General features: G+C 39.7%; 1 long non-coding RNA gene across 1 annotated transcript in view; it reads right to left on the bottom strand.

Annotated features, from left to right (window-relative positions):
• Window positions 1–2,712: 2,712 nt before the first annotated feature.
• The window catches only part of LOC141419239 (uncharacterized), a 78,162-nt gene continuing 62,396 nt past the window's right edge, over window positions 2,713–18,478 (bottom strand). Inside the window, exon 3 of the long non-coding RNA XR_012443989.1 lies at window positions 2,713–4,696. This is a non-coding gene — a long non-coding RNA (uncharacterized lncRNA). The remainder of the gene's footprint in view (window positions 4,697–18,478) is intronic.

Raw genomic sequence — 18,478 nt, 5'->3', positions numbered from 1 at the left:
TTATTTTTTTCTTTCAGAGTTCCTATAGATAGACTTCATCAGATTAAGGAAGTTTCTTTCTAGTCATTAATTTGTTAAAAGTCTTCATGAGTGAAAACTGAACTTAATCAAATGACTGAACTTAATCATTTTTTAATATGATCAAGTGATTATTTCACCTTTTTGGGGGTAAAACTAAACTTGCATACCTGGATTCCAACTTGATTAAGAGACATCATTCTTTTTATATGTTGCTGGGTTCAATTTATTATTTTGCTCAGTATTGTCAACCATACTAAACCATATTCAAATGCTATCATCATGATCTCTATCAAAGTTATACTAGTTTCATATGGTATGTTGTGAAGCCCTCCACTTCTATCCTCTGAAAGGATTTTGTCACACTGGGAATCCCCATTCTTTAAATATTTGGAAGAATATTTTGGATTTTGACCTCTGAAATCCTGGCTGTCTTGGTTACTTTGTGATGTTTTCACACAGCTATTTAAAAAACATTTTTCACCAGGTTTTATAATTATCCAAGGTGTTATTTTAAGGGCTGGCTGCTGATTATTAACACTGAATGGTTGGAAAATATACACACTGGAATTCCATCAGGAAACACATCAGTTTCCAGAGATACTTTTTAGGTAGAGAAATAATACTATCAGGATGGTATTCAAGTAAATGCAGTAATGAAACCTAGCATGTAAGGCAGAAAGAAAGGTAAGCAGTTGCTACAAAAGTTCAGATAAAAGCAAATAGGGCCTGCTTAGAAGAACGTCGATAAAAACATACAGGACTTCCTTTAAATCAGTGTCTCTCAAAGTGAGACCCGGAACAGCAGTAAAGCCACCGCCTGGGAACTTTGTAGATTCATTGCTGTAGGTGTTACTCTGGGGAGAGGCCTGGTGATCCTGGTTCTAATGCACCCTCCAGGTGATTCTGGTGCTCACTCAAGTTTGCAACACTGCTTGAAACAAAAGTTCACTGCCAGGGACAATAGGGAACCAGTTCTGGCCAATGAGACACCAAGGGAAGTCTCATGGGGCATTCATAGGAAACCTTTTGCTTTCCTGACCAAAAAGACAAATGATGCAAAGACTGTTCATTTTCCTTCATCCAGCAGGAATGCTAGTTGACATGGTAGCTAGGAAGCAAAAGTACAAGGACTGAGAATTTCAACAGGCTGAGGACAGCAAAGCAGAGATTTACAAGAGCTGGGGTTCTTGACAACACTACTTATCTGATTCCAGCCTGGACTCTCTACTTTTCTGTCATTAAATGCTTTTTTAGTGACTCTGCTGTGAATAAAATTTCTAACAAAGAGCAGGGCATGATGAGGCTCACCTGTAACCCCAGCATTCAGGAGGGTGAGGCAGGAGGATCATGACTTGAAGGCCAGCCTGAGCTATAGAGAGAGAGCTTGGTCTCAAAAGAAAAATATGTGCCACCAAGAAATTCACGCTACTCCTGTCCCATTCCTGTTGCAAGGCTGCATCACTGAATACTACAGACTTGGTGAACCAGAGAAGAGTGTTATGGGTGGAGCAGTAAATCCCACAGCACAGGGTGCTGTGGCTAGGTACTCCCTGGCAGTGGTGCCGGCTCTATCACTCCCTCTCAAGTTTGCTCCAGATGGCAGCAGGGACCTCTCCAAGTCTCAAGCATACTTGGGTGGCATTGGTGACTAGTGTGTGACAGTACTCAGTTGTAAAGGAATGATGCACAGTGCACAGCAGAAGACTTTCATGGGCAACAGCAGGTGACAGGCTTATAAGGCAACCACAAAAAGTGTCACCTACAGCCTGGCCCTAAACTCTGCTCTTGGCTGCTGTTGGCATTTTGGACCTGAAACAGGATGTTCTGTGAATGGATACAAATGCCAAAGCACCTCCGCAGAGAGCTTTTTTGGCACTGACCGTCCTGTTTAAAATCACACGCCCTCCTCCAAATTCTGGCATGCCTGCTCCCAGGACTCTCTTCGCTTTATTTTTCAGCATAGTACTTATACCATCTGGAATACTACATGGCGTACTTATTCAAGTTTTTGTTGTATTTATTCCTCTACTCGAATGTGGGCTTAGGAGAGCAGGAATTTTTGCCTGCCTAGCTCATCGCCACGTTCCCAGCATTTGGAGAAGCGCCTGGCACATAGTGACTACTCAAGAAATGCTCAAGAATGGATGACTCCAAACTAATCAGGTGACAGGTCTTGACCAATGGCACACCCATTTCGTTTCTCCAAATTCATAGGGGATATTAGGCTCCAAATCCTGTTAGGATTGGTTCCACGGTAACAAGGACAAGTTGAATATTAATACTGATGATAGTGTCTACTATTTACTTAAGACTTAAATGTATCATGCAAATGCTAAGTGATTTAGGGGCATTGTCTTGTTTAATTCTCAGATCTACTCTGGCAGCTTTAGATCCATTTTATTAGTGAGATCAAGGAAGCTTAGAGATGACTCATTCAAGGTCTTGAAGCTTATCAATGGCAGAGCTGGGACTTGAACTTAGAGTTGACTATCTCCAAAGCTGGGGCTTTATCCATCCACCATCCCATTAGAGAACAACTGTACATTTGTGGACACATGTGTGCTGTCCTGAGTTCTCCTCTCTTCCTAAAGCACAGGGATTTCTGTGCAAGCCCAGGAACCAAATGATGGATCAGACAGGGGCTTTCTTGAGACCTTTCGCCTGCCTCTATCAATCATCCATCAGTCTTGGCAGAAGTAAAATTTTGGTTAAATGTTTGCACTGTTGTTTACATAGCTCTTTTTACTTTTTATTAGCACAAATTAATTGTACAGTGGGTTTCATTGTGACATTTCTGAATAGCCTTAGTTGTACATTGGTTAGGTTTATCCCCACCATCTATCCCCTCCTACCCTTCCCTACCTCACCTAAAACAATTGCAAAATGTTTCAATGTTCTGTTTTATACATGTATATAAAGCAAGGGACCATATTAGCTCTCCTTCAGATCTCTTAACAGAAGAAATTAAAACATTTGGAAAGTGTCTTTTTAAAAATTATTCAGGCAGTTTTGGAGTTCTCTTTCCTAAATAAGTATCCAATATAACTCTCTAGCATGTCCTAAAATTATGAATAGTAAGAGTGACAGTAACAAATGCTTATTACATATTGGGGCTTATAGCCTACAACAGCCCTAAAAGCAGACAGAGGATAAACTCATGTTTCAACATTGTCTTTAAGAAAAACTGTGCTCACCACCAACACCAACACCCACTACACACATGACTGTCTCCTTTGCAGTTTGTGCTTCAACAGCACCCAGAAAACACACACATCTTCAATGGCTCCTATTCTTTTATGCTTTCAAGACTTTGCTCCCTCAGCACTATTCTGAAATGTCTTTCCCTTTTCTCAGCGCTGGCAATGCCCACTTGTTATTCAGGTCTTTTCTTGAAGAAGAAGCCATCCTATATCCTCTATTTTAGCTACTGGTTTCTACTGTGGATCAGATTCCCCGCACTTAGCTGTGTCAAACAGAGTCTGGTCATTTGTCTTTTTTATCATGCTATACACCCCACAAGGGAAGGCAGTATGCCTTGTCCATATGGTAAACCACCTAAGAGGATACCTGGGCCACTAATGGTAAGAACTAAGCTGAAATCACAGAGGCTAAAATTCAGTACATCGTGGAATGACAGTCATGAAGTGAAGGAGGTCTAACAATAATACAACAGAAGTTTTAGACATTCAGATGCCCCCCCACACTGGATTCTCTTAAGCACTACCTTTGAAGTCCATGATTCTATCATTTTTGAGCACGTACAATAGCTGTGACCTTGCATGAAGAATAATCAGAGCAAAAGGGAGGTCTGGGATGTGTTTTTTAACCTACTCTTCATCAAAGAAAAAGTAACCAAAAAATAGGGTGCAGTGGGCTGCAATCTGTTTTGTTGCTGTCCTGTGTCTCTAGCAGGTGGTGTTTCAATGTCACATAGGAAGGAAATTCCTTTGACCCTCCACCAAGTAACATGCCAAACTCAAAGCTTCAATTACTTTAGTTGTAGACTCAGAATTCCTCCCCTGGAACTCAGACACACCATGTTGGACCACTTTAGCCAACAGATTGGCATTTTAATAAGATTTGTCTGCACAGAAAGAGCCCCTAGCCATTTAAGCAACCTAGGGATGCAACAGGCTTGGCTTGGCTTGGGTTCAGAAACTTTCCAGCATCTGTCTAGGAGCTGTCTCTAGGAAGGTGATGATGGAAACTTCCATCTCTACAATCTGCTGTGAATCTTCTATCTGGGCATCTCTTTGTCCTCAGGACAGAGACAGGGTGCGCTTCATCTTGGACTTCAACCTAAATATCATTGGGAAATGATGATTTTAATAATGTTGAGCAGGTTTCTTTGCAGTGCAACCTCTCAGAGTCTTCAGCCTTCATGATGTACATTTCCCAAGATTATTTGACCTTATGATCATCGTGTTCATTTTCAGCACAGTATTTTGTAAGGCTAGTTGGCCAAAAGTACAGTCTTGGAAAATGAGAAATTAGATTTCATGCTTCAAAAAATAAACTTCAGTCCTCATACAGATCGAGGCAAGAGACAAGATATCTTCATTTAATACAGAAGATGGTGGCTGGCATTCAAACTATTGTCTTCCCAGAAGAAAAGTTCTTTGCAAGCGAGATAGCTTTTTCATTTCCCATTCTTTCCTTTTTCCTTTTTCACCACCTGTAATGGGAAGAGCACACAAATATTTCATTAGTTAGTGAGATAACAAACTACCATAATCTGCATGGCTGAAATTTATTGTCTCACAGTTCTGGACAGTGGAAGTTCAAAATCAAGATGTCGGCAGGTTGATTCTTTTGTGTGTGAGTGCGTGTGTGTGTGTGTGTGTGTGTTGCTAGGATTGAACTCAGGGTCTTGTGCATGCTATGCAAGTGCTCTATCACATGAACCATGCCCCCAGCCCTCTTATTTTTATTTTGCTTTTGAGACAAGGTCTTCCACTGCCTTTTCCAGGACTGGCCTCAAACTCATGAACCCCTAGAGTAGTTGGGATTACATGTGTGTACCACTACCCCACCTCAGTAGGGTGATTCTTTCTGAGGGATATAAGGTAAGGATTTGTACCATATCTCTCTCTTCAGATTGTAAATGTCTACTTTTAATCTGTGTCTTCTTACATCATTTTGCCATGTCTATCTCAGTGAACAACTTCCCATTTTTATGAGGACATTCCCATCAGTGGATTTGGGTGCACCCTAATGAAATCACTTATCTAATTACATCTGCAATGACCCTATTTCCAATTGAGGAAGTACTCTGTATTAGGATATCAAAATATGAATCTCAAGAGACATAATTAAAACCATACCAGATGCCCATCTCCCCATCTTCTCTCTGCTTCTGAGACAGAAAGAAATAGAGATGTATGTGGAGAGAAAGACAGAGAGAGAGAGAGAGAGACAGAGACAGAGAGAGGCAGAGAAAGAGACAGAGAGAAGAAACAATTGCTATTGGAAAAATTTTTAAAAACTGTATTGAAGATTGCTAATGCTCTCTTTCTCCCTAACAACCAAGGCAATGGAAATCACCAACAGTCATTAGTAAAGCTTCCTATGAGTCTCCCATGAAGGCTGTAGTCTAAAAAATATGGCACCATATTCCTAAGACGCCACCCTCCTAAGCTGCTGGGCACTTGGCTAATTACATTTTTTAAAATTTATGTGTTTATTTATTTGACAAATGAAGATTCCTTTATATTTATTGTATACAACATGATTTTTTTGAAATATGTTTGCAGTGTAGAATGACTAAGTTATTTAACGTCTGTGTCACCTCGTGTATGTATGTACTTACTTTTTTGTGGTGAGAATACTTAAAATCTTGATTTTTAAGAATTTAGTGCATTGCTTTTAACTAGAGTTGCCATGACAACAGTCCTCCTGAGCTTAGTTCTCCTGTCTAGCTGAAATTTTGCATCCTACCAAACTTTTCCCCTCCCTCATAACCAAGTACCTCTTTAAAAAAAGTCAGCAGTGATATTGTGCCACACTAAACCAAACGCAAAGGGGGTCAACAGGTCTCTCACCAGCACTCAGAGGGTTGTTTTTACTTACGGGGGAGATCAATGGTAGAATGATCAAAGAAAATACCACAGGGAATCCAGAAAGAGGAGGAAACCTGTTATGTTTGGGGATGGAGTAGGGTTGTTTGTTTTATTTTCTAAAACAGCACCAGGAATTGATACTGTAGAATTTCTCTAGACTAGGTCATGTAGAGGTACCTTCCTGTTATTGTTGACTGCCATGAGTCAGCCACTGGATGCTTATTGTCAGTACTTATGTGGAGCTGTAAATTTGGTTTAAAGAGTTTGGACACTAATACTGACTGAAATGTTCACTCAGTACACCTACAAGGTGGAGAGGGGAGCTTTTCTCAGGACTTTATGTGATGACATCCAAAATGTTTAATTTATTGGCCATTATGAGATGAAGTCTACTCTGTTACATGGCAAACAACACATAGATATTGCAGCCTAGACCTGGGCTTAATGACAAATAACCTCACAGAAGGCCATGAGCAAGCTCTTAGTTTAAAATTGACAGGGAAATTACTCTGATTACATCTGAGTCCAATCCTTCTGTTTTACCAGAAAGGCAGTTGCAGGCTGCCTTCAGATGACATTCACCCTTCCGTAAAATTCCACGTTAAAGTTGATTTGCAATCGTTCTCTTTCCTTGAACCACAGCTCTCAGTCTCTACCTTAGTAACTACACAAAATTGAACATGAGAGGAGGATTTCATCAAAAACATTTTTTGATCAATAACCACATTTCTAAGGCTAACTGAACACTGGAAAACTTCAAGAACTTAAGAATACCTAGCTTTCATTAGTGTTCGCTCTACCAAACACCTGTAGTGAGAGTCCTTATCTGCCTTCCTGCAATTAGATGGCGTTTAGTAAATAAATAAAACTTTCTGGTCTGGGTGCTATTCTCATTCTGAAGAGGATTCTTCCAGAGCAAGCCTCACATACCTGGCTGCAACTGCTACCTTTGTAATTTTCTTAAAGTGTTAGCTTTAGTGAGAAGCTTTAACCACTGCATTCTTACACACATAGGGTTTGGAGATACACATCAGAGAAAAGTACAGGATATTCTTTTCCAAATGTGCAATATAGATTTAGGAAAAAGTTCTTTTCTCTCTCCAATCTTCTCTCCTTCTCACTTTCCTAAGTTCCACATAATTAGTAGCTCAAATCCGGCATAAAAACACTTATCTGTAACAATTCTATACTAAAACCAAAAATAAGGAGAATAATAGTACCAAGCTTGAGAAATAACAAGGATTGTAAAAGAATACTAAAACTGCGTGCCAACAAATTCAATAACAGTGAATATAGACAAAGTCCTAGAAAGATGCAAACTACTGAACATACTGAAGAAGAAATGGAAAACTTTAATAAATTTATAATGGGTGGGGTTGAATTAGTAACAAGAAAATACCCACAAGGAAAAGTCCAAGCACAGATGGCTTCACTAGTGAATTTTATCAAACTTTTAAAGAAGAGTTAATATCACATTTTCACCAGTTCAAAGAAGGAGGCGGGGAGGAGGGAAAGGAGGGGGAGGAGTTGGGAAACACTTCCCAACTCATTTTTTGAGCCCACTATTGAGAGTAATACTACAACCAGGAAAAGATTTCATCAGAAAAGAAAACTACAGACCACTATCTCTTATGAACAAATAGAAACAGCTATTTGTAACAGCTAGGTGTAAAAGTCCTTCACAAAATAGTAGACAAGAGAATCCATCAGTATATTAAAAGGATTATATACAATGACTAGGGGAGATTTATTGTGAAGATGCGAGATTGGCTTAAAATCTGAAGAGCAAATAATGCAATACAATATGTCTATGGAATAAAAAAAGCAACCTAATTAGATGTAGAAAAACATCTGATAAACTTCCAACCCCACTTCATGATAACAACACTCAATAAAATAGGAATAGAATGGCAAGGTTTCTCAACTTCAACATAATAATACGTAATTCAACATAATGAATACGTGCTACCCTGACCAGCACTCCAAGGTCAGAAACAAGACAAAGATAAAGTCTCACCACTTCTATTCAGCATTCCAGTAGAGGTTCTAGCTGGGGCAATTAAACAAAAAAATGAAGTAAAAGTACGCAGATTGGGAAAGAAGCAAAGCTGTTTCTATTTGTAGATGATATAACCTTAAATATGGGAAATTCTAAGGAACCTACTAAAATCTATTAGAACTAATAAATTCAGTCAGCCATGTATAAAATAAATACACAAAGTCAATTTTATCTCTATGCTCTAAAAAGGAAATGAAATTAAGAAAATGATTCCATTTTCATAGCATCAAAAGGGATGAAATCTATAATCCTAGCTACTCAGCAGGCAGAGTCACAGTTCAAAGTCAACCTGGGCAAAAATTTAGTGAGATACTCCATCTCAACCAATAAGGTGGCTTGGTAGCATGTGGCTGTGATAACAATTATGTAGGAAGCCACAGGTAGGAGTCCAGTCCCCAACCAACACAGGATATCCTACCTGGAAAATAACTAAAAAAGCCAAAAAGGGCTGGGGGCATGGCTCAAGTGGTAGAGCACCTGCCTAGGAAGTGTGAGGTCCTGAGTTCGAACCTTAGTACTGCCAAACAAACTAATAAAAAAGTAAAATATTTAGGAAGAAATTTCACAAGAGAAGTGTAAATCTTATACTGTGAACATTACAAATATAGGTGAAAGAAATTAGAGAAGACCCAAATAAAAGGAAAAACATCCCATGTTCATGGGTCAGAAGATATATGGTGGTAGCAATGCTTGCCAAATTCATAGCTTCAAAAATGTCTATGAAAACCCTGCTTGCACTTTTGAAGAGATTGACAAAATTATCATAAAATTCATATGGAAATTCAAGGAATCTAGACTATCCAGTAATCTTGCAAATGATTAACATTGAAGGACACACACTTCCCAATTTCAAAACTTGCTTTAGAGCTACAGTAATCAAAGCAGAGTGCTACCAGCAAAAGGATAGACATATAGAGTGATGCAATTGAGTGGAGAATCCAGAAATAAACCCTTAGATTTATTGTCAGTTGATATTTGATAAGGATGCCAAGAAAATTGATAGCAGGAAAACAGTCTGATCAACAAACAGTACAATAACGAGTATCCATGCCAAAGAATGAAGTTAGACACCAACACGACTCTGTGTGCAAAATGAAAATAGATCAAAAGCCTAAATGTAAAAACTAAAAACAATGAAACTGTCTTCTTTTTAGCAGTACTGGGGTTTGAACTTATGGCTTCCTGCTTATGAGGCAGGCACTGTACCGCTTAAGCCACATCTCCAGCCCACAATGAAATTTAGAAGAAAACAAAGGTATAAGCATCCACGACCTTAAGTTAGCCAACATTTTCTTAGATATGACACCAAAAGTGCAAACGATAAAGAAAAAATTGATAAATTATATTTCATCAAATTTGAGAGGATTTTTTCCTTCAAATAATGAAAATAAGAAAGTGAAAAGTCTATAGAGTGAGAGACAATATTTGTAAATCATATATCTGAAAAAGACTTAGATCTTATATATACAGGACAACTTAATGATAAAAAGATACATAGCCCATCTTAAGACTGGGTGTGGTGCCTTAACCCTGTAATCCCATCTACCAGTGAGGCAGAGATCAGGTAGATCACGGTTCAAGATTAGTCTGAGCAAAAAGTTCAAGAGACCTCATCTCAATTAAGATCTGGGCCAGATCTCTCCTATTTTACAGGAAGTAAAATAGGAGGGTCATGGGCCAGCCCAACCAGGGTATAAATGCAAAAGCCTGTTGAAAAAATAACTAAAAGCAAATGTGCTGGGGATGAGGCTCAAGTGCTACAGCACCTGTCTAACAAGCACAAGAGCTTGTGTTCAAACCCTAGTACCAACCTCCTCCCCCAAAATAAATAACCCATCTCAAAAGTGGACAAAATGATTTGAATAGACATAAAGAAGATGTTCAAATGGCTAATAAACCCAAGAAAAGAACCAGAACTCTATACACTGGTGGTAAAATGTAACATAAATACTTTGGAAAACTGTGGCAGTTTCTTAGACACCCACCTTTTAATCCAGCTATTCCTAGGTATCTACCAAAGTGAAAAAACAAACATGCAAATAAGAATTTGTACATGAATGTTCATAGCAGTGTTGTTCACAATAATACAAAAATGGAATCAACCCAACGTCCATCAGTTGATGAGTGGATGAATAGAAGACGGTCTAACTGTCTGATTGAATATTATGAATCTTGACAGCAATATGCTAAGTGAAAGAAGCAAGTCTCAAAGGACCATCCATTGTTTCATTCCGATTATGTGAAATGTCCACAATAGACAAATCTATAGAGACAAATTAGCTGCCAAAGAATGTGAGTGAACGGATTGAGAATGAGAAGAATGAGACGTGACCACTAATGGTAAGAGGTTTATTTCCAAATGATGAAAATGTTCTAAAATTAGATTATGGTGACGATTGTGTAATTATATAAATATGCAATTCGACAATTTAAAATCATATGCAGTTTTACAGTACGTAAATTATGTCAACAAAGCTGTTAATTTTTTTTAATCTTACAAAGATCATTTCTCTCCTGCCAATCAAAGTAGTTCTGTTTCTCTCTCCCTTTTATCTTTTATGTCCATACCTCCCTGACCTTTTGTTGATCTCCTGTAATGATTCAACCTCTTCCTTCCCATTATTTTCTAATAAGCTTCTTTTTGTTAATAAAGAATACAGGTGCACATTTTAAAGATGATCATGAGTACTGAAAAGTGTCAAATGACAAATAAATGTCCCCCATCTCTATGAATCATGATCCCACTGTCAACAGTTTCATATGGACCCCTGTAGAAACTGGTGACACAGTCATAGCCCCTACCCATATGGTGTCTTTACTTTTACACAAATGGGACCACATACTTTTCTTCGTCTTGTTTTTCTCATTTAATACTGCATTCTGGAGATATTTTCACATTTGCATACATAAGCCAATCAGACTTATTTAATGGCAGAACTGTTGGCTAAGTTTGGTCATATTTATATCATCAGTCCTCTGTTGAGATATTTAGGTTGTCTCCAGTGTGGGTGGTTTTTGTTTTATGTTTTGTTTCTACAATCCATACTAAGACAAACAACTTTGTGCACTGGTGTAAGAAAATTACTAGGAAGTGTTAAAAACCATGTGCCTTTGATTGTTGATAAATATGACTGCAAAATAATGTCCCAAATCCAACCCCATCCTCCAGGGATGAGAGAGCGAGGATTTTTTTAAAAATTTCCTTTGGTCTAGGACAGATTCCAGGCTCTTTCAGCCCACAGCCCTAACCACATCCAAACATTGCCTAGACTGATGTCTTCTACTGACACTGTAGTGATGGGTTGCAGACTTTTCATCCTACCTTCTTTATAGAAAGATGCTTGCTTGGTTTGTTCTCTGCATTTTTCCTTCTTGACAGCCAGGCCTCTGTGACTTGTGCCAGAGACACGATCAATATGCAAATAGCCTATTGCTGTCTTGTCCAAACAAAAAGGCCCTGTCAGCTCCTGTTCTGACTTCATGATTCTCTGACTGATGGTCCAGTTGCCTTTGTGCTCCTACTTAACCTTGAGGGAAGTCACTTAACTTCTGACAATTCCTGTTACTATATTGACTTAAGCAGCTGGTGGCGGTAGGTGGTGTCAGCCATGCGTGAACTTGGAGTATTTGTGTGGATGGATGGATGAGGAGGGGTGTAGAGGTGGAGGAAATACTGAATGGCTATTTTTGAGTTTGTAGGGAACCACTAAAAAAAGATGACAAAAATAATATCATGAACTTCTTTCAGATGTTCTCTGGAAGGTTGCTGTACTTTTTTTGTCACTCTTTAAATTTTTTTAATAAAAATTACATGCATTTAGAGTGCGAAGTCAATTTACTGTTGGTGAAAGTTGCCTGTGAATCCTGAAACTGTAGGTGAAAGATAAAGTGCTGCTGATTTTATGATGTTAACTTACTACTAAATGGTCTAAAACTCCAAGTCTGACTGACCCTACAAAAATAAATACCATTTTTAATCAGAATAATTTTGATTTGGACTCATATTGATCACTTAATTGACTTTGTATAGTGCTCCAGCATGTATGTGAGATTCTTTTTTTTAAACATTTTTATTAGTATGTGAAAATTATACAGGGTGTTTCGTTATGACAGTTCCATACATACAGACATCACAGCCCAGTTTAATTCATCCCTCCATTTTTCTCCTTACTACCCCATTCCCCTTCTGATGTGAGATGCCTTTTTTAGACTAAATTGAATTTTTCTTAAACATGAAATAGAAAAGCAATTTAAGAATAACTGGTTTGATTCTAGTCTAAGTCTATCTACATTTCTGCCTTAAACAAAGAACTCAGGGAATAAGTAAATTGTGTCCACTAGTATACTCCCTCCCTGGTGGGAAGGAGACGGACTTGGAGGATTTGAAGCAACCCTAAGAATATAATATTGTGCTACTGAGCCACAAAAATCCTGCCTGATTTGTAAATTTGCGTTTCCATGACAACATGAGGATGGAGTTGAATAATCCTCACTCTTCTCGGACTGAATTCCAGCAACCCTTCCTAAACCTTCATCCTATTCTAATCCCACAGCTGTTGCCATGGAAATGATCAGATAAGATCCAGTCCTGGAGGCAGATGGGTCTATGGCAAGAGCTAAGTCCTGGCCTACACATAGCCCCAGAAATATTGCTTTGGTTTTGTTTCCTCCCAATCTTTGCATTACAGAAAGCAGTCTCTGCACACGAACAGTTAATTTAGTACGATGTCATGAAAATCAGTCTTGAGGTTTGAGCATCTATAGTGCAAATGGGGAAAAGTCAATTCCAAAGCCCTGCTGAGGAGTGCTTTCTTTTGACTGGTTTCTAGAAACTTGCTATAAGAAACAATGATGCCAGGGCCTTCTCTGGGGAGTCAGTGTCCCCCCACACTTTCCCTAGGCTGGTTCCCACCCCATCAGGAGGGTAGTTCACACCAGGCTATGCCCCAGGGCTGCCAGTTGGGGGGGTACCACCTGCTCTTCCCTGTTCTGGAGAAGGAATGTCATTCTTCATGGTTGATGGGCACTTACAGCATGCCTCCGGGGTTCTCTCTGGTTGTATCAGCAATGTCCTCACAGCAGGAGTGACAGAAAATTGTCCCTTCCTCCATCAACATCCCTTTATATTGTGCTTTCTTGCAAACTGATTTCTTGGGAAGAGCTAAACTTCAAATCATTATTTCTAAACCATATCTGGGTAAAGTTGTGCTTGGATTAAAATAGGAAGAAGCAATACTTTATCTCTTTACTTTGAACAATGTGATTTCATTTATTAAGAAAATTTTTCTTTGCCAGAAACTTTACTGAGGAGAAGGGGATTAATTCAAGTTCCAAGGCAGTTTTGTTTTTCAGCAAGGCAGATTTCCTGCAAGGTGTAAGCTCCAATATGTCATAAGAATAAGATCAACTTCCAGGAAAACATAGAATCCCAGAATCAGAAGGGACCTTGCTAATTCAATCAGTATGAGAGAGTACTTTTCAGACAAAGAAGTTAAGGCTGGGTTTCCAGTGCCTCCCAGTTCAGGACTCATGTGTTTCCCCCTGGACATGTCACATTGCCACCAGTTTAGGGAAGGATCAAAGAGTCACAGCTATCTTTATTTTTGTTCTTTCTCTGGACAGCTCCAGCTAAGCTGTAATTCTTACTGACTATTCCATTTTAGAAGCTCATACATTATACACTGGTTCGTAAATTTTCACGTGGGTATATAGTTTGTTCAATAAACACTTGTCGAATTAGCGCATGTATTACATGCTTCCAGACATCATTACAAAGTGTTTGGAATAGGAAGCTGCTCTCATCCTGTTCAGATTTATCTTGTTCTGTGTGGCTCCTTGTGCCATAGTTACAGAAAAGTGGAGTGGCAATTTTTAGACACTGTTTATAACTCTTTCGGGGGAAGTTGTATGTTTTAGGTGGCAAAGGTTATGATTTTCAGTGACATGATGTAGAATTTCATTCTCTTGACTTTCACAATGTAAGTGACACTGAAGACAGACGAGCTGAATCATTTCTTAAATGACAAAAAGAGATAACTAGAACCAAAAACTTGCAATTCCCCAGCTGACTTCTGTGATTCCAACCAGCTTTAAGAGAGGCAGATATTTTCTTCTGCACAGCAAAAATGTAGCTTCCTTTCCTCCCCAGATCTTACATGCTATGCCCCAATAGAACAAATGAGCCAAAGCAAATGAACAAATGGGCACCCGTACCCAACATGCAATTCTGATCATTGTCCATCCCTTATGTGAATTCAAGCTTTGTAGATACTCTGAGGCTGGTGTCTAACTAATTGCAAAGAATATTCATGTAAAAACATGTACATTGGCTGTTATGGTGATAAATAGTGTCTTTTCCACAACCAGAAGTTCTAAGTTGGAAGTTCACAATGACTTGGAGAAAAATGGTCCCAGATGGGGCTATGTTGTGCCCTCCTTCAAAACTTTCTTTTCTAGATCCAGTCAGGCTCCCTGTCTCCACTGGTGCACTTGTCAATCTCTACAATTCACCCTGTCCCATGAGACCATCATCTTTCTCTTGAGACAACTACAGCAGCCTGCTAGTTAGTTTCCAATTCTCTTCTTGGCCCTGTCCAATACAGGAAGCAAAGCAATACTTAAAAACCTCTATCTGACCATGTCACTGTCTTTAAAAACCTTTCAATGACTCACCTCTCTCTTTGGAATAAAATTTGAAATCTTTAATAGGGTCCACATGAGTGGCCCATTTCTCAATTCAGTGCAACCTACAGACAATTCTCCTACATTTCCCATGCCCTGGACACATACCTAGGTGCCCAAAGTGCACACACGATTGGAGTATTTCTCCCTCTGTTCCTTGCTTCAGACTGGCACTACTCACTCACCAGCCTCAGATGCAATATTGTTTCCCAAGATAAGTCTTAGCTAAGCTCCCAGCCTCACTTGAGTCTCTCTCTCTTATAAGCTCTGTTTGCCCAGGGTCTATTTATTTAGAGTGCTGATGGTCACCATACAGCAACATGTGTAATACTTATCTGTAGTCTCTTTTAGAATGGAAGCCCCACAAGGACGTGACACAGATGAGATGCCTAAAAGGCAGCTGTCAACATAATGAATACCTATGGCTAAATGGGAGGTAAGAATGGCCACTGGCATTGAGAAGACCATTGGAAAAGTCACTGCTGTTGAAGAATAAATGGTATAAGAGGCACCATTAGGTTCAGTCCATATATTGAGCACCTACATGTGCCACGCCCTCAGCCCAGACCCAGGGGGATGCAAAGATAAATAAATCACTGTCTGTTCTCCCAAGGAGCTCTCAGTCTAATGAAGGTTGACTCTCAGTTACCCTGGCATCACACTATTCACACTTCTAAGTTACATGATTTCAATTATTTGTGCCTATTCCCCCACCCCATGTCTTGTTTTGTGCTGCCTGTTAGCATGCTTTGGAAGAATTAAATATTCTATCCTCTCAATCAGGCCAGGTTCCTACAAGTATCTCTTCCCAGTGATGCTGATTCTTGTATTGAAGATGACAGTCATGTTTCTCAGCTGATGGACCCTTAAGTCAACTACTTTATTTGGGGCACAGCTGAAGCAGTGAGGATGTGATCAGATGCTAGAGGCAAAGGGGACTGAAAGCATTGTGCGCAGAAGGAGGAGATGAGCTGCAGTGCAATCTCAACAAGGCCTCAGCCAATCCCTAGGGAACTCTAGAGCTAGGACAGCACCCCTGAGTTATCCTGAATTGAAGTCATGGGGCCATCCCTCAAATATTGGCTGGCTATTAGATGTAGTCCACCCCAGGAATGGTGTGCCCTTTGGTGAGGCAGTGTGAGGACAATTTCGCAGAGTCATTCAGTTGTGAACAATCAGCAGGAAGCACTCCAGCAGCTGGGGACAGAGTACCTTTGTCCTGGGTAGAGTACCACAATACTCACTCCAGAGATGGCACATTTTCTCGTTATCTTGTCTTGTCTTCCCTAGATCTCCCCAGACTTTCTTCTTAGTTGAAGGGATTTTCTACATGTAAGTCTATTGGTTGCTAGCAATGACTTCATTGGCCATCAACCAACCACATCTCTAGTTCAACTCTGTAAGCATAACACACTATTCTGGGAAAGGGAGGTAAAACATGTTAGGTATCACAGTCATAGAAGTCCATCTTGTGTCTTTAACAAGTGTTGGCTGGTGGGAAAAGGCAAACAGAAATGTCTTGTTCCTCCACAAAAGAATTAAATGTATTGCCTAAGAATGAGTATAGGTGGGTTCTTTTGCCCTTAAAAACAGAGTGGCCAATAAAGATGATTGTCAGGGAGATTTTGTGAACCTGGTCTGTGCTATGTTATGGCCCTTCCAAATTTGGAAGGAGCCATTTGTCCCCAGCTGATATTTGAGACTGACTGGCAGGGAGACTCCTAGAGTCTCAAGTGGTCTGCTGCAATCCAGGCAGAGTTGTGGCTGGGACTGGCTGTGGGAAGAACATATCTGAGAAACAAGCCTGCTGCTTTTCTCTTTTGTGTCCAGGTACTCCCTAAATCAGGTTCAGACTACTCATCTAAGTGGCATTGTTTCTAGCAGTGGCAGGCTCTCTATCTTTGTTCACCAATTACATGTGCGAGGCAAAGGGCAGTTATTTATAACTACTTTGTTCTGAGTAGACTGTGAGTGCGACACACTGCATTCTATTTTTCCAGAGCTCTGGGCTCCTCCACATCCCCTCCCTCTTTCTCCTAGCTGCAGGGCTATGGAGTGATCCCAATGGGAACATCCCTTTCCATACAGGGGATGAGAAGATTGAGCAGGTATGTTTTTGCCACCTACCTCTGCACTTTCAAACATGACTTCCACCAAGGCCCACAGCAATTAGATATTGAAGTCATTCCTTTGTAAGTTTACTACAGAAGTGTTCAAAGCTCTTACATTTCCCCCAAAGAATTTGTTAAAACCCTTGTCACATTTCTGGAACTCCTTCCCCTTTGGGACCAGCTTGCCACTGAAATCTCATTTTTTTTTTAAAGTGCCATATTGGGGTCTGGATGGAACCCAGAATCACAGAGACACTCAAAATTTGGGCAAACTTTCAGAGAATAAAGTTAGCTAAGGGATTTTTGTTCTTTTTTGGTCTCACTACGTGAAATATCCTGTCATTTGGAAGGAGAATCTGGAAGCTTCTTTGTGCTCACATGTCTTCATTGAAAATTGAAACTAGAGAGCTCAGCTTAAATTCATTTCTTTGGCCTTCATCACAAACCCACTATCCGTTTATTCAGACATATATTGAGCACCTGCTGTGTGCTATATCTCTGTGTGCTAGAAACATGGAGATGAAAGAGGTTCTAAACCTCCAGGCTGGCTCATCACAGAACAGAACACAGTGTGGGGGGGACCCCTGGAGTTGTACAACTGGCAGGACTACCTGCCCATCTTCAGCAACTGCTGACTAGCAGGTAAAGGCACGTTGAGCTGTCCTGTTTGTCCGAGAAAGAATTAAACATATTTCCTAAGGATGAGAATGGATAGGTTGTTTTGCCCTTAAAAACAGAGAGTGGTAACTGTCAGAGGGTTTTGTGTCCCTGGGCAGTGCTATGTTATGGTCCTTCCAGTTTGGGAAGGAGCCATTTGTCCCCTGCTGATATTTCAGAATGATTGGCAGGGAGATTCCTAGGACTTCAAGTGATTCTGCCTCAAACCAGGCGGAGTTGTAGCTGGGTTTGGCTGGGGCAGGACATATCTGAGTGTCAAGCCTGCTGCTCTGTCTCTTTCAAGTTCAAGTGCTCCCTAAGAAACATTCAGAATATCCATCCAGACCTGTGCTGCCCTTACATAGCCCAGCCCTGGCCACCTGAGGCTACAGAGCCCTCAAAATATTACCAATGCAAAGGAGGGACTGCATTTGCAATTTTCTTTAATTTTAATTCTTTTAACTTAAAAATGAGTGCTGGAGAGTGGCTTAATTGGTAGACTGCCTGCCTAGCAAGGGTGAGGCCCTGAGTTCAAACCCCAGTGCCACCAAAAAGAAAAAAAAAGCGTCATTATTTAAAAATGAATCCTTAATTATTAGAAAACTTTTTCATGTGCTTGGAATAACAGTAATATGAGTTTCCTTTTTGCAGTCTAAACATTATGAAATCCAAGATAAGATCAAGCATTTCCAATGCAAATTCACTGCACTATTTGAGATATAAGTATATAACACAAACTGTATTTCTAAGAATTAATATGAAAAGAATGTAAAATTTCCCATGAATAATTCATACATTTATTTCATGTTGAAATGATAATAATTTGGATATATAGGAGTCAATGAAAGATATTATTAAGGTTACTAACTTGGAGCTTTATTTTTTAATGT

This window comes from Castor canadensis, chromosome 19, assembly GCF_047511655.1.
Source record: "Castor canadensis chromosome 19, mCasCan1.hap1v2, whole genome shotgun sequence".
NCBI lineage: Eukaryota > Metazoa > Chordata > Mammalia > Rodentia > Castoridae > Castor > Castor canadensis.
The sequence above is the reverse complement of the archived record's forward strand: the minus strand, read 5'-3'. Positions and strand labels throughout refer to the sequence as shown.